Raw genomic sequence first — 14,437 nt, forward strand, 5'->3', positions numbered from 1 at the left:
CTCATCTCCCGAGGGCGGGGCAGTGCCCTCTGAAGAAGGGGCGCCCGGCTCCCCCACGGGGAAGCTACCTTCTTCTTCACTGCTCATGATGTCTGTCCTGGCCTCCAGCGAAATATCTAGAATCAGAAAACGTTTTCATCTAAAATTGTACCATAAATTGTATTTTTATCACTCCCCTTGAAGCTAGCTAGGTGGCAAGATCATCTATTCTTCCCCCACCACATTATCAGAAGAATATTACGGGGCTACAGAGGTGACTTTCTTTCTTAAAAAGGGAACTGTGTGTGAGCGAGAACGCGCATGCGCATGCACACCCCCTCCAACACCCGGGTTTTTCAAGTTGTACTTCTACTGATTATGATATGACCATAGGAAACTGTCCCTTTGCACATATCTCATCCCTGAGATGGTAATCACCCCAACTGATGGGAAGGCACCTATCTGTCCTTGGGTGTCTTAGGGCTGAAAAAAAAAAACTGAAAGCTGGACTGACTGTACGTCAATGCCAACATGCTAACCAGGCAAGAGACCAAGCAAAGAATTACAGGGACTTGAAATGTGACTTGCTTCAAGAAACTCTGTGATATAATACAGTTCCTCAGACAGACACCCAACTGTCCAGCCATCGCATTTATAGAAACATAACCAAAACTCAAAAACATAAAACATCCTCTTAGCACTCAGAATCCCAAGTCCAAACACAAAGTTCATGGTGAAAGGTGACTGTGACTTTTTAGCGACACAATGGTAACTATATATAAAGAATAAATCCAACCTACCCAATCACAAAAGCTCTAATTACAAAGGTGTGTAGAAGTTAATCAGGAACATATAACCATGAAAACAGGGCATACCAGTAGAGTGGGAGAAAATGTCAAACAAAAAGTCATACTGTAGTACAGTAATGAAGCCTCCATCAAAATAAGTTTTCAGGATACGGTTAAAACCTAGAAACCAGAATAACAGTAAATGCTTGGAGAACAAAAAGATAAGTTCCTAAGCAGACAAGACAGACAGAGAAAGATGCTTTCTAGTGAGAAATTCTGAGGAGGACACAGTGCAGACCTGGCCTAAATAAGCCAAAGCATCTAATGGCAGAACACCAGGGCATGACACAGAGTCAGCCTGTTAGCTATGCCCCACAACCTCCCCAAATTTTCCAGAGAACTTATAAGCAGCTGAAATTGTTTCCTTGGATACCCTTGGTTCGCTTACTCAAGGACAGAAATACTCAAACCAATACTACTTTCAGTTTTTATTGTTACATACTCATACATGCACACAATATAACAATATAATTTGGCCAATATCATTCCCCAGTGTTTCTCCTTTCCCTCCCTTCCCTCCTCCTCCTTGTCCCTTTCCTCTGCTCTACTGATCTCTCTCTGATTTTCATGAGACTCCCCCTCCCCCACCTTTCTTTTCCTTTTTCCCCTCTTGCTTCCAACATATGAGAGAAAACATATGACCCTTGAGCTTCTGAGTTCAGCTTATTTATCTTAACATAATTGTTCTCAAGTCCCGTCCATTTTCCTAAGTGTATGTTTTTTAATCTTGCAAAACAGTTCACTTGAATCATTAAGAAAATCTTTTTATCTTTTCTCAAAGGATACTGATAGGCATAATTGTCAAGTTTTTGGTAACAGTGCAACATTTAATTTAAGTATAGTGATAAACATATGCGCTGGTTGAATGTTTTTTGATTGGTTGGTTATCTATTTATTTATTTATTTTTGGTACCAGGGATTGAACCGAGGGGTGCTTTACCACTGAGCCACATCCCCAGTCCTTTTTGTATTTTAATTAAAGACAGGGTGTGGGAGACCAACCTTACAGGTGACTGGGTTACACTCCCTGGCTGGGTGCTGAGGCACTCAGTTGCAGAAAGGTGGCAGAGATTTACCCACCCTTCTTGGTGCGAGGGTCGCTGTCTCCTGCAGGGGTGTGTCTTGCTACAGCCCCATGGGTGAAGCTACGCTCACCTGTTCCTTTGTAATATAACCCCTTGCCCTGTTTAGGATAGAATCTTCCATGGAAGTGCCTTGTGTGTGTCCCCTCCTCTTACTGTGCCCTTGGGTGTGGCCTACCCAGGTGTCAGTCAACCTGCTAACAGTGGACATCATGAAGATACTCAGCCCCCTGAAACCTGACCCCTTGTCTCATTTGAATAGCTTCCCTCAATAAAAGGGGTCAGCGAGTGCTCTTGCTCTCTCTCTCTTTCTGCGGACCCTTAAGGTCAGAGGAGCCTTCACAGCGACCCCAAAGAAAAAGGTATTTGTGTCTCTTGTGTAGTTATTTCATGCAGCCCAGTTAACCCAGTTTAACTGGAGTGACCCCTGAGCCTTTTAGTCACGAGATCAGAAACCAGGCAACAGGGTCTCTCTAAGTTGCTTAGGACCTCCGTAAATTGCTGAGGCTGGCTTTGAACTCACAGTCCTCCTGCCTCAGTCTCTTGAGTCACTGGGATTACAGGTATGCACCACTGCACCTGGTCCTGGTTGAGTTTTGTAGGGCTATGGTGCTTCCCTATAGGTAACTGGTGCTTCTTACAGAGCCACACAACTTTTAAATAATAGTTACCACTGTTAGTTAGGCCATCAAAAAAAGGTTAACATTGAATCATAATACTTTGATTCAATCAGGGAAGTATGCAATAACTCTCAATTTTGCATCTTAAAAGGGGTACTGTAATTTTTATAAATAAAGGTACACAGTAAATGTCATTACCCATCATTTATGGTGTAGATATGAGGTGTCCCCCCAAAGTTCCTGTGTCAATGCAAGAATGTTTGCCGGTGAAATGATTGGATTGTGAGAGCTGTAACCTAATCATTCCATCCTACTTTAAATGGATATTCCATCCTACTTTAAATGGCAGTAACTGTAAGCAGATGGGGATGTGACTAGAGGAGACAGGTCACTGAGGGCACTGGAAGGATTCATCTTCCCTGTGGTCCCCTTTACCCTGGCTCCAATGAACGGAGCAGCAGTCCTCTACCATGCCCTTCCTCCGTGATATTCTACCTTACCCTGAGCCCAAAGCAATGGAGTCAGCCAACCTTTGACTAAACCTCTGAACTGTGAGTGAAAATAAACTTCTTCTCTTCTAGGTTGTTCTTGTCTGGTATTTTGGTCTCAGCAATGCAAACATGACTAACTCACTAACACAATGTTTTCCCTAATGATTCCAGGTAGTTAAGACTCATGGGCATATAATTTCAGAAATAGGGGGAAAGAACTTAGGAATCATCTAGTTTACATCTCTCACTTTAATGGTAGTGAAATTTCAGAGAAATCACAGGTCTTTCCCTATTGGGTACATGGATAATAATCATCTTTCTAAACTTCAGACTAATCATTTCACTTCCCTATTCAAAATTCTATGCCCATCAAATATAAATCCTTGTGTCCTCCAGGACATTCCTGATTGATCCCATTTCTCTCTTCCTCTTCTCCATCTCACCCACCCTAACCTCAGAGGAAGCAAGATTAAATTCTTCTCTTCCTAGGTCAAATTATGGGATTTTCAGCTCACTGACCACAGGAATGAAGAAATCCAGACTTGGGAGCTGGTACCTGGGGATCAAAGAAATAGCTGGCTATCCCTCAAGGCTACCATTTGGATGTGAATTTTGACTCCTGCTAGGCACAACTGAACGTGTTCCCTCTTTAAGAGCCGACTGCTCCCTATGGCAGTTAGAATCCCAGTCTCTAAAACTGGAGTCATTTGCTTAAAAAAAAAAAATTAAAAAAAAAAAACTTCTTTTTCTCCAAAATTTCGTTCTCATTGTTGGGTCAGCAGCAGAGACAAAGACCAAGTTTCAGTGTCAATCCTTAGTCACACCTAGGAATGTGAGCAAGGTGTATACCAGTGTGCTACATCTTTTCTCTGATACCCATCTCTGTAGCCCTATCCCTTCCAGTATTAGTTCATTACTGGTTTTTGTGCTTGGCTGTGTAGCTAGCATTAGATTAAGGAGCCTCTCCGAAGCAGAATGTCCAAAGTGGGAATATAGACTGTTAAATGCAGCACAGGGTCCTTGATGTCAATAAAAGGTGAATTAACAAAGGGCTGATTAGAACTTCTGAAGGGGAAAGTGACATTCACTCACAGAGCTGTCAAGAGAGAATGGGAAGGCTGGGATTGTGGCTCAGGGGCAAAGGCTTGCATGCATGAGTGAGGCTCAGGGTTTGATTCTCAGCACCGCTTATAAATAAATAAAATAAAGATTAAAAATCCATTGACAACTTAAAAATAAAAATAAAAGGGAAAATAAAAAAGGAAGGGAACAGGAAAGGAGACTTCAGGGCTCTAGAGAAGTGTGGAAGGTAAAGGAACAGAAAATAAGTCTGGATGGACTGATATTTTGACTATTTAATGGGGGACGGAACCCAGGCCTGTGCATCTGTGCCTGCCAAGCAGGTGCACTAGTCCTGGAGCCACCACCCGCCCCTTATTTTTAAATTTTCAAACAGGAAATAGGGCGTGAGGTCACTTTCATACCCAATGAAGAGGCTGGGAATTAGAGGGCACAGTGGCTGGGGTTTCGTAGCAGGGTGTTTCCCTGGCTCCCACGAATAGGTTTAAGGTACTGGATTTTAGCATGAATTCCAATCCCCAAAAAGGGAACCCGACGACGGAAGGCACGGGGTGGGGCTGGAGGCTGCCTGGGGCAGGGCGCTGCGCCCAGCGCTTGCAGACCACACTCTCACCACCGCGCCCCGGCTCCCGACGTTGCCTGCACCCGCAGACCTCGAAGTCAAGCCCCGGGAGACTGCGCTGCCAGAAGGAAGCTGCTCCCGGTCCCCAAGGCCATCGCGGCTCGGCGGTTGGGAGTCGCGAGTGGCTCGCGCAAGGCGCTGCTGCCCGCGGGGTGCCCGACTGCGGGGCGCGGGCGACAGGAGCCCCAGCATCCCAGGCGCTGCCCAGGGAAGAACCCACCTCCCCAGACTGAGAAGTGAAACACTGTTCAGGAGGTCCTGGACAGGTAGGGCAGCTCCCTGGGACAGAAATTGGGAGCTGGAGCACCGTGCTAGGACCTTGGCTGGATCCCAAGGTACGGTTTGAGGACATTGGCATGGAATGTGTAAATATATAAAATAACGTTTCCTATGGCCTTGCCAGTTTCTGAAGTTACTTGGTGTTTCACTTTAATATGAAATGTTTCCTGTTGAGTTTGTTCAAAAACCTATGGAAAGACCTCTCATTGGGCTGGGGTTGTGGCTCAGCGGTAGAGCGCTCGCCTCCCGCATGGGAGACCCTGGGTTCCATCCTCAGCACCACATTAAAAATAATAAGTGAAATAAAGGTGTTGTGTCCAACTACAACTAAAAAGTAAATATTTTTAAAAAATCGACCTCTTCTTTTGTGCGCGTTTCTGTGAGGACTGTGAGGTTCCCCAACTTTATAAATAAATAAATAAGTCAAATTTAAAAAAAAAATGAATATAAGACTCATAAGCCAGGGGCACCCTTGTGGAGAGATCCTCTACAGTGATGGGCAGGGGCAGTTCCATCCTCTACAGTGAACATATGACGTGAATTTGATGGGCAGGGCGGTTCCCTCGCAGTGCTGCCTCTATATAATTTTGATATAGTAAGACACAAATTACAGGGCTAGGGGTGTGGCTCCGCGGTAGAGCTCTCATCTAGCACCTGCGAGGCCCTGGGTTCCAAGCCTCAGCACCACATAAAAAGAAATAAAATAAAGGTGTTGTGTCCAACTACTTCTAAAAAAATTGTTTAAAAAAAGAAACAAATTACAGAATATCATATCCCTTAAAGACACTTAAATATATTTGTATGCCTTAACTGACAAATTCCTCTTTTGAAAATAGATTCTAAAGAAATAAGGCTACATAGAAACAGAGCTTTAGTTTTAAAGATGGGTGCAGCTGAATTAGGTTTGTAGCACCATGATCCACTCAATAGTTTCATTAAGACTGGCAGAAGACTGGGTTCATGGAACACTGCCAAATGGTAGCACTCCTGAGAAATACTGAGATATTGGAAAACTATACCTTCCACGGAGTTCTCTTGAGGCTTAAAGAAGATAAACACCATGTAGCACATATGTGACAATAAGTGCTCAAGACTTTGAGAATGAAATGTCCCTGAAAATACAAGTGGATATATGTAAAAACACTTAATACAGTAGCAGATGGAAATGGCTTAATCAATACTAGCCGTTATTAGTAGTGTTTAATATGAACATATGTAGTGAAAGAAATTACTGAACAGGTAATCAGGAAACTGAGATTTAGTGCTACCCAGTAAATAACTAATTAGTTGAATAATCCTTAGGTTGTAAAAGTGCTCTAGTCTTGGGTGTCCCCATCTGATAAAATTAAAAGAAGAAAATGAAATAATTTCTAAGTTCCCTTCCAGTTCAAAAAATCTATAGCTCCATGATGAGTTTGGTTTTAAGCCTCATCAATTGAGTAAAAGATGATAAAATAAAAATGTCAAAACAACCAACTGAAAATGTCTAGATGTTATAGGGAATGCACAGATTATTAGTATTTGTTATAATTGTCCTAACATAGCCATATGATCATATTATCAGATAACAATTTAAGTAACCAGCCATTGAAACATAATATATATAAATACTGAACAACTATCCACAGCTCATTCCTTTGAGCTTTTCTTCCAAGATTATCAGTTTGTGGCTGTTACAGCACATTTATAGCCTGTTTAGTTGTCCATTCTGCTAACAAAAAAAAAAAAAAAAAAGAAAGAAAGAAAGAAAAGAAAAGAAAAAGAAGAAGAAAAAAAAAAAAAACGAGTCAATGCAGAAATCCAAACACCTAACAACAACAGATGGCAGTGTAACAACCTCAAACACCTAAAATAAGATGATGTTCATTAAGGAAAATAATTGTAATCATAAAAGCATTTTATTCATACACAGATTAGATCTCCTAAACTTGACTTTTGCTAACAAAAAAGAAAAAAACCATGTGTACGCCCCTTGCAATGGGTTGAATTATATCCCCCACCCCCCAAAATTATGTCCAAGTCTTAACCCCAGTGCCTGTGAACATGACCTAACTTGAAAATAGTGTCTTGGCAGACGTAATTAAGTTAAAAATCTCAAAATAAGATGATCCTGATAAAGAGTAAATGCTAAATTCTATGACTTATGCCCTTTAAGAGGAATAAGAGGGGGATTACAGATACAGAGACATGAAGAAGTCCATGTGAAGACAGAAGGAGAAATTGGTGTAATGTTCGAAACTCTAGGACCCACCAAAGCTGGAAGAAACAAGGAAAGATTTCCTCATAGTGCTTTTGGAGGGAGCATAATTTCACTTCAGTGAAACCTTCGGGTTTGGGATGATTTGTTATGTCAGCCCTAGGAAAACTAGCACAACCTTTACAATACCAAAAACTTGGTTCTTATTCCCACTGCCAATCCAATAACAGACAAGAGGTTGTGAATCTAATTGCCAGGGGGAGCACTGGGGTCTTAAAGAGGGGATACAAAAACTACCACATATGCCTATCAGGAATCATAATCCTCGTCCATGTGATAGCCCTTCTTAGTTCCCAAGTTTGGATTTTTTCATTCCTGTTGTCAGTGGTCAGTGATCGGAAGGACAGATAACTTAGCCTAGGAAGGGAAGAAAATTTTTCTTATGCTGAGGTTAGGGGGGGTGAGAGAGAGAAGGGGAAGAGGCAAATGCTAGTTTAAAAATAAGCCACCGGTGGTTGAGCAAGCTTATAATCAAAGCCTGAAGTGGGCCCCTGTTACACTTCTATCAAAAGTGGAAACTCTTCTAAACTTTTTTGAATTCATCTTCTCAAATAGGAACCATTTCTGAACTACTTCTTCCCTGCAATTGCTGTCTCCCCCGGTCCCGCCCTTTTAAAACAATTTGGTGTTTATTATTTTTTTAATTTTAAAAATATATTATAAAATCTTTAAGATATACAGAGAGGTATAAAGAGTAATACAATGAGTATTGATTTGCCCACAAGCCACCTGAAAATATGAAACACTGTTGACATTTAAACCCCCAGAAGTTCCCTCCCCTATTCCTTCCTCCACTGCCCCTTAGAGGAAATCATGTTCCTGAATTTGGAGTTGTTTATTCCTAGGCACTGCCTGATAACCTTACTAGATGTACATTTAGCTATAAACAGTGCATTATATTATTTTGCATGTTTTAAAACTGCAAAAATGATATAATGCCATGTGTATTTTTCTACAACTCATAATTACTTAATTTCTATTTGTGAGCTTTTATCCATGTTGGAATAAGTGCCTCTGGTTCATTCATTTTTACTTATGTATAGTTATTCACTTAATGAAAATAGCAGCTTCACTGGATACTGTCAAATTATTTTCTAAAGTGTTTTTTAAGCCAGGCACAGTGGCACATGCATATAGTCCCAGGTACTCAAGAGGCTGAGGCGAGAGGATCACTTTAGCCCAGGAATTCAAGGCCAGCCTGGGCAACAAAGTGAGACCCTGTCTCAAAACAGTCAAACAACAATAGGAGAGAGAGACAGAGAAATGAACACAAGTGTTTCTAAAAATTTAGGTTTCCATAGGCAAATGCCTATGAATTTCAGTTGCTACACACTGATACTTGATACTGAAAGATTTTTTTTTTTTTTAGTTGTAGATGGACACAATGACTTTATTTATTTATTTTGATGTGGTGCTGGGAATCGAACCCAGTGCCTCATGCGTGCCAGGCAAGCATTCTACTACTGAGCCACAACCCCAGCCCGATACTGAAAGATTTTTAACTTTTCAATTTTTGTCAATCTGAAAGGCACTTCCCTATTAACATAGTTTTTTCACAAGTAATTTGTGTTCCCTCTTTTCTAAACTGCCTGTTCTCCTCTTTTACAATTTTTATTGTTATCTTTTATTGTTGTTGTTGATTGGTAGGAGTTTTTACATATTCTGTATACTGAACTTTTGTTGGCTATGTGTATTTGCATATTTACCCATACCTTCTCCCAGACTGTGGTTTATCTTTTTATGGTATGTTTTAGTTTTCTTTATAATTTGTGCTTTTGCATCTCACTAAGTGTAATTAAAAACAACCAAAATGAGGGCTGGGGTTATGACTCAGTGGTAGAGTGCTTGCCTCACATGTGTGAAGCACTGCTTTCAATTCTCAGCACCGCATATAAATAAACGAATAAAATAAAGGTCCGTCAACACTAAGAAATATTTTTTTAAAAAAATGAGCCAGGCGTAATAACGCTTGCCTGTAATCCCTGTGGCTAGAGGCTGAGGCAGGAGGATCACAGTTCAAAGCCAGCCTCAGTAACAGCAAGGCGCTAAGCAACTCAGTGAGAGTCTGTCTCTTAAAAAAAAAAAAAAAATGACCAAAATGGTTTTGGCACCATTATAGAAGCACAAATAATTGGAATGGAAGCAGACCTCAAATCGATCAGCATGCTTTCCTTTATTCCGCAGTAGAGTCAATCAATCAGGCACTGAGGGGCTCACTTTCTGGGTAGAAAATGGCCGCCAGTTATAGCCGGACTAGTGAAGCCGGATGTGTCGGTTTGGACAGTCAAGAAAAAAGGCCTAAAAAGTTCAAAACTTGGGGCTGGGGTTGTGGCTCAGTGGCAGAGCGCTTGCCTGGCATGCTCAAAGCACTGGATTCCATCCTCAGCACTACACAAATGTAAACTAACGATATTGTGTCCACCTAAAACTAAAAAAATAAATATTAAAAAAAAAGTTCAAAACTTATTGTTACTGGGAAGGGATGAAAGTTCAGAACTCAACTGAAGTTCACTGTTTATCTTCTTCCTCTGGGACCCAGAGCTTCACTGTTTGTTTTTCTCCTTCCAGGACTCACCAGCAATGGGAAAGGGTAAAAGTCCAGGGCCCAGCATTTCAGTATCCACCACTTCAGGACCCATTGTTGTTGGAAAGGGATGAATGTTTGCTTTTGATGGAGATGCTGGGGATCAAATGCGAAAAGAATGAAAGTTTGCTTTTTTCCCCTCAGGACCCATTGTTATTGGGAAAGGATTAATGTTTGACTTCTTCCTCTCTCTTCCTCTAGTCAGATGGTTTGGGGAGGCTGTCATTTCCCTGTCCTGGGGGTTGTCATTTTCCATGTCCTTCACAAAGAAATCACTATCCTACATTCATTCAGGAAGATATTGACATTTAATTCTTCAGTGTTTTTATGTTTCTTAGTTTTTGTTATTTTTGTTGTTCTTGTTTGTTTTTATTTTGTTGAACCCAGGGCCTCACACATGCTAGGCAAGTGCTCTACCACTGAGATACATCCCCAGCTCTTTTTAAAGTTTTATTTTGAAACAGGCTCTCCCTAAATTTTCCAGGTTGGCCTTGAACTTTTGATCCTTTTGTCTCCTGAGTAGCTGGCACCACAGGCATGTGCCACTGCACCCAGTTCATTCTCTAGGCTTTTAAGTTTTGCCTTTTGACATTTATATCTTTAATCCACTTGCTCTTCTGCGTTCCTTTAAAGCATGCAATAGAAAACCACCCTTACTTTTGCATATAGATGACCATTGTCCTTGCACTATTTATTGAAATATTCATCTCTTCTCTTCTCCCTATCTTCAGTGCTACCTTTGATATATGTCAAGTTTTGAATGTTGTCTATTGCTGCACAACAAATTACCCCAAAATTTAGTAGCTGAAAATAACACATATTATCTCACAGACCAGATAGAAAGGTCTAGCTGGGGTGTCTTTCAAGGCCAAAATTAAGGGGCCAACAGAAGCAACAGTCTTCTCGAAGTTCTTTTGGGGAGGACCCATTTCCAAGTTAACTGGTGACTGCTGGCAGGACTGTCCTCACTGGCCATGGACTAGAGACATCAGTCCCTGCCACTGGATCTCTCCACAGCATTGCTCACAAAGTGATCACTTGCTTATCCTTTGGGAGATATAACAGAAAAACAAAGAGAGCACCTAACACAAGAATCACAACCTTTTAAAATCTCAGAAGTGACATACCATCTCTTCTGTCATATTATTCTATATATTAAGTGAGTCACTAAATCCCATTCATACTCAAGCAGAGGGAATTAAACAAAAGTCTGAATATCAAGAGGTGAAGATTCTCAGCTGTCTACTACAATTTCCATGTATTTGGCTATAACAGTGTCCTTACCATACTGTCTTAATTAATTCAGCTTTATACTAACTCTTGTTATCTAGTACTGTGTGTTTCCCTACTTAATTATTCTTCAGTACGCCTTGCCTAGTTTGAACTTTAAAAATAGAATCTAGACCAGATTATTTCAGTTTAATGAAAAATTCTTTCAGGATGTTTATTGGAATTGTATTACATTAATGGATTAATTTGTAAATTTATATTTATGATATGGAATCTTCCTAACCATTTATATGTGTTATCCTTCGCATATTCTGAGAAGGTCACTAAAGGAGTTAGAGGGGAAAAAATTTGAGGTGTTTTTTCAATAATTGGGTGGTAATGCACAATGTATGGAGGGTTTGTGTATTGCCTCAATTCCTGAGACTAATAGATTTCAGGCCTATCTCCATGTTGAAGTTCTTTAGTCCTACTCCACTGAATTTTTTTTTTATTTATTTATTAGTTATTGGCGGACACAACATCTTTGTTTGTATGTGGTGCTGGAGGATCGAACCCAGGCCGCACGCATGCCAGGCGAGCGCGCTACCGCTTGAGCCACATCCCCAGCCCTCCACTGAATTTTGATGAAATACACTCAGTAATTTAATAGTAGGCATGCACCAAATTTCTGTTGAAGTTTTTATCTTGCCCATCTTTTTGCCGTGGACAGTTTCAGCCAGTCAGTCCTAATCCAGGCTGCCAATAACAGTTCCTTCATCACAGAAGGAAGCACAGGGCCTCAGCCAGATCAATCCTGCTCCTTCTTGGATGTTATTAAACTGGAATTCATGGAAGAGGTTCACTTGCTCTCCCACTGAGAGGCTGCGAGTTACCTGATTTGTGGAGATAGTGTGTCTTGAAAAAAATGAAGTTGAGAGTCATGCGACATTCGACATTTGTCACTTACAGCTGGAGTGGTTTGAGCTGGTAGTTGGTGGTGCGGTGCAGACCTTTTAGGAAACAACAGTTTGAGCTCTTTGCAGGGTCCACCATGGAGCCAGAGCAGATGCTGGAAGGACAGATGCAGGTTGCAGAAAACCCTCACTCTGAGTACTATCTGACGGACAATGTTGAGATGATAGTAGGAAACGAGAAGATGAAGGCAGAAAAGTCATCAAAACAGAAGGTGGATTTACAGTCTTTGCCAACTCTCCAACTCATGCCTACCTGGATCAGACGGTTGTGCCTATCTTATTACAGGGACTTGCTGTGCTTGCAAAGGAAAGACCACCAAATCCCATTGAATTTCTAGCATCCTATCTTTTAAAAAACAAGGCATAATTTGAAGAACTGACTTATTGGGAAGAGCAGAAAAATATGGTTGCTACTGTAGATTTTACATGATTAAGAGGCAGCTTTAATTGCCATGATTTTCCCCTTTTTTGGAAGTATAAGAATCTTCAGGACAACAGAATTTATTTCCAGAGTTATGAAAGAAAACATATGTCCCTTATTTTGATTTAATCACCATACTTATTTAATGAGTGTATTCGATGCAATATTTTCTCAGATTATCTTTAACTTTGTTTAAAAAATGACCTTCAAAATAAACTGTCATAATGCAAAAAAAAAAAAGAAAGAAAAAAAAGAAGATGAGAAGCAGAAAGAAGATGAGAAATGAAAATATGTTGGTGGCAGTCAGGTGACTAGTGTCATATGCATCACTGCCCTTCTTAATTTTGGTTATGTAAGCCAATAAATTCCCATTTTGCCCAGCCCCTTGCAACCAAAATCTTGACATCCATCTATATTCTTACATATTTACATAGATCCTCTTATTCATATAAAATCTGTCAAAGCTTATTCTTCATTCACCTATTGCTATAAAGCCCTTTTTCTGCATTACATTTGTACCAATTGTTACCATTTTGTCTTTTAGCAAGTAGAAATACTTATTGAACATCTATTATGAGCCAAAGTATGGAAGACAAAGCGAAGACTAAGGCTTCCAGTGAGCACTATCAATATATATGTCTTAGCTGGGAGTGATGGCTAGCAGATGTAACTCCAACTGCTTGGGAGGCTAAGGAGAGAGGATTCCTTGAGCCCAGGATATGGAGGCAAGCCTGGGCAACATGGAGAGACTTGTCTCAAAAAAGAAGAAAAAAATACATTATATATGTGTGTTAGCAAAATTAATGTAAAAAGCATTGCAGGTTATGGAAATTTGGATTAAAAGAAGGTGTGGGGAAGTTTAAAACTTATTCTTTTTTTTCTAAAGTTTCTATCATTGAAATCTATGAAATAAATTGACAATAGATCAATAGGAAAAAGAACATGTATGTTTATTAATGTTCACAGAAAAATCTTAGCATGGGAGTTACACACAAAATATGAGTCTCCAAGAAGAGCTTGGAAATTTAAGTTTCTAAGATAAAAACAAAGAAATGGGGAATAGGGACATGGGTTCTGGTGGGAAGTAAAGAGGTGACAAAGTGTGAAAAGTGGAGGGGAGGAGATACACAGGGAACAAGGACTGTCTTGTTATTTGAAGTCTGCCAGCAATAGTCACCTATTAGAAATTTGTATCTGGGCTGATGTCAGACTCCAGTCTCTGACTGTGAAAAGATCTTTCTATGTAGAAAGGGGGTATCAGATAGACAATCGTGTTTGTCTGCTGACAGTTGTCATTAATTTAGATTTTCTTTACTGACATAATTTCTCCTATGAAAGGGGAGCCTTTCAAAGCCATGCCTGTATTCCAGAGGTATACAGTTTCTCTGACATATTCAAAATATGCCAAACAAATATATTTCAGGGTCTTGTTGTAGGGGACAGATGAGGTAGAGCACCAAAGATAGCAGGAAACAGTTTTATTTGGCTGCAGCCAGGTTCAGAGGGTACAGCTTTTGCTGTAACCAATTAATCCATGAATCTGGAGTTCAGATAGTTTCAAAATTTTATACTCAGCATTGAGGAGAGGGGCTCAGAAGTTCACAGACTGCAGAAGTTCACATAAAAGCAGCTTTTTCTTTCACTGTTCTGGGCAAGTGGTTAGATGCAGGGCAGGCTGAATGAATGTTAGCTGCAGGATAACCTGGGCACTCAAACCCTCCTCTGTCTTGTTCTCAAGGATGAACACTCAAAACTGCCCCCCCCCAAGGCTGAACACTTAACCCCCCTTATGCCAACAAGGCAGCTTGTAAACCCAAAGACCCTATTAGATTTAGGCAGCACAGCAGAAGGACTATAAAAACTTTCTCCTGCTGGGTGCGCTCTCTCTCTCTCTCTCTCTCTCTCTCTCTCTCTCTCTCTCTCTCTCTCTCTCTCTCTCTCTCCTCTTCTTTCTCACTGCTGCAATAAAGATCTCTTGGTCCCTCCAAGAG

General features: G+C 40.7%; 1 pseudogene; it reads left to right on the top strand.

Annotated features, from left to right (window-relative positions):
* The first annotated feature begins 12,102 nt into the window (after positions 1-12,102).
* On the top strand, positions 12,103-12,455 carry LOC113179109 (protein dpy-30 homolog pseudogene; annotated as a pseudogene).
* The last annotated feature ends 1,982 nt before the right edge of the window (positions 12,456-14,437 follow it).

Source organism: Urocitellus parryii, chromosome 8, assembly GCF_045843805.1.
Source record: "Urocitellus parryii isolate mUroPar1 chromosome 8, mUroPar1.hap1, whole genome shotgun sequence".
In the NCBI taxonomy this organism is placed as follows: domain Eukaryota; kingdom Metazoa; phylum Chordata; class Mammalia; order Rodentia; family Sciuridae; genus Urocitellus; species Urocitellus parryii.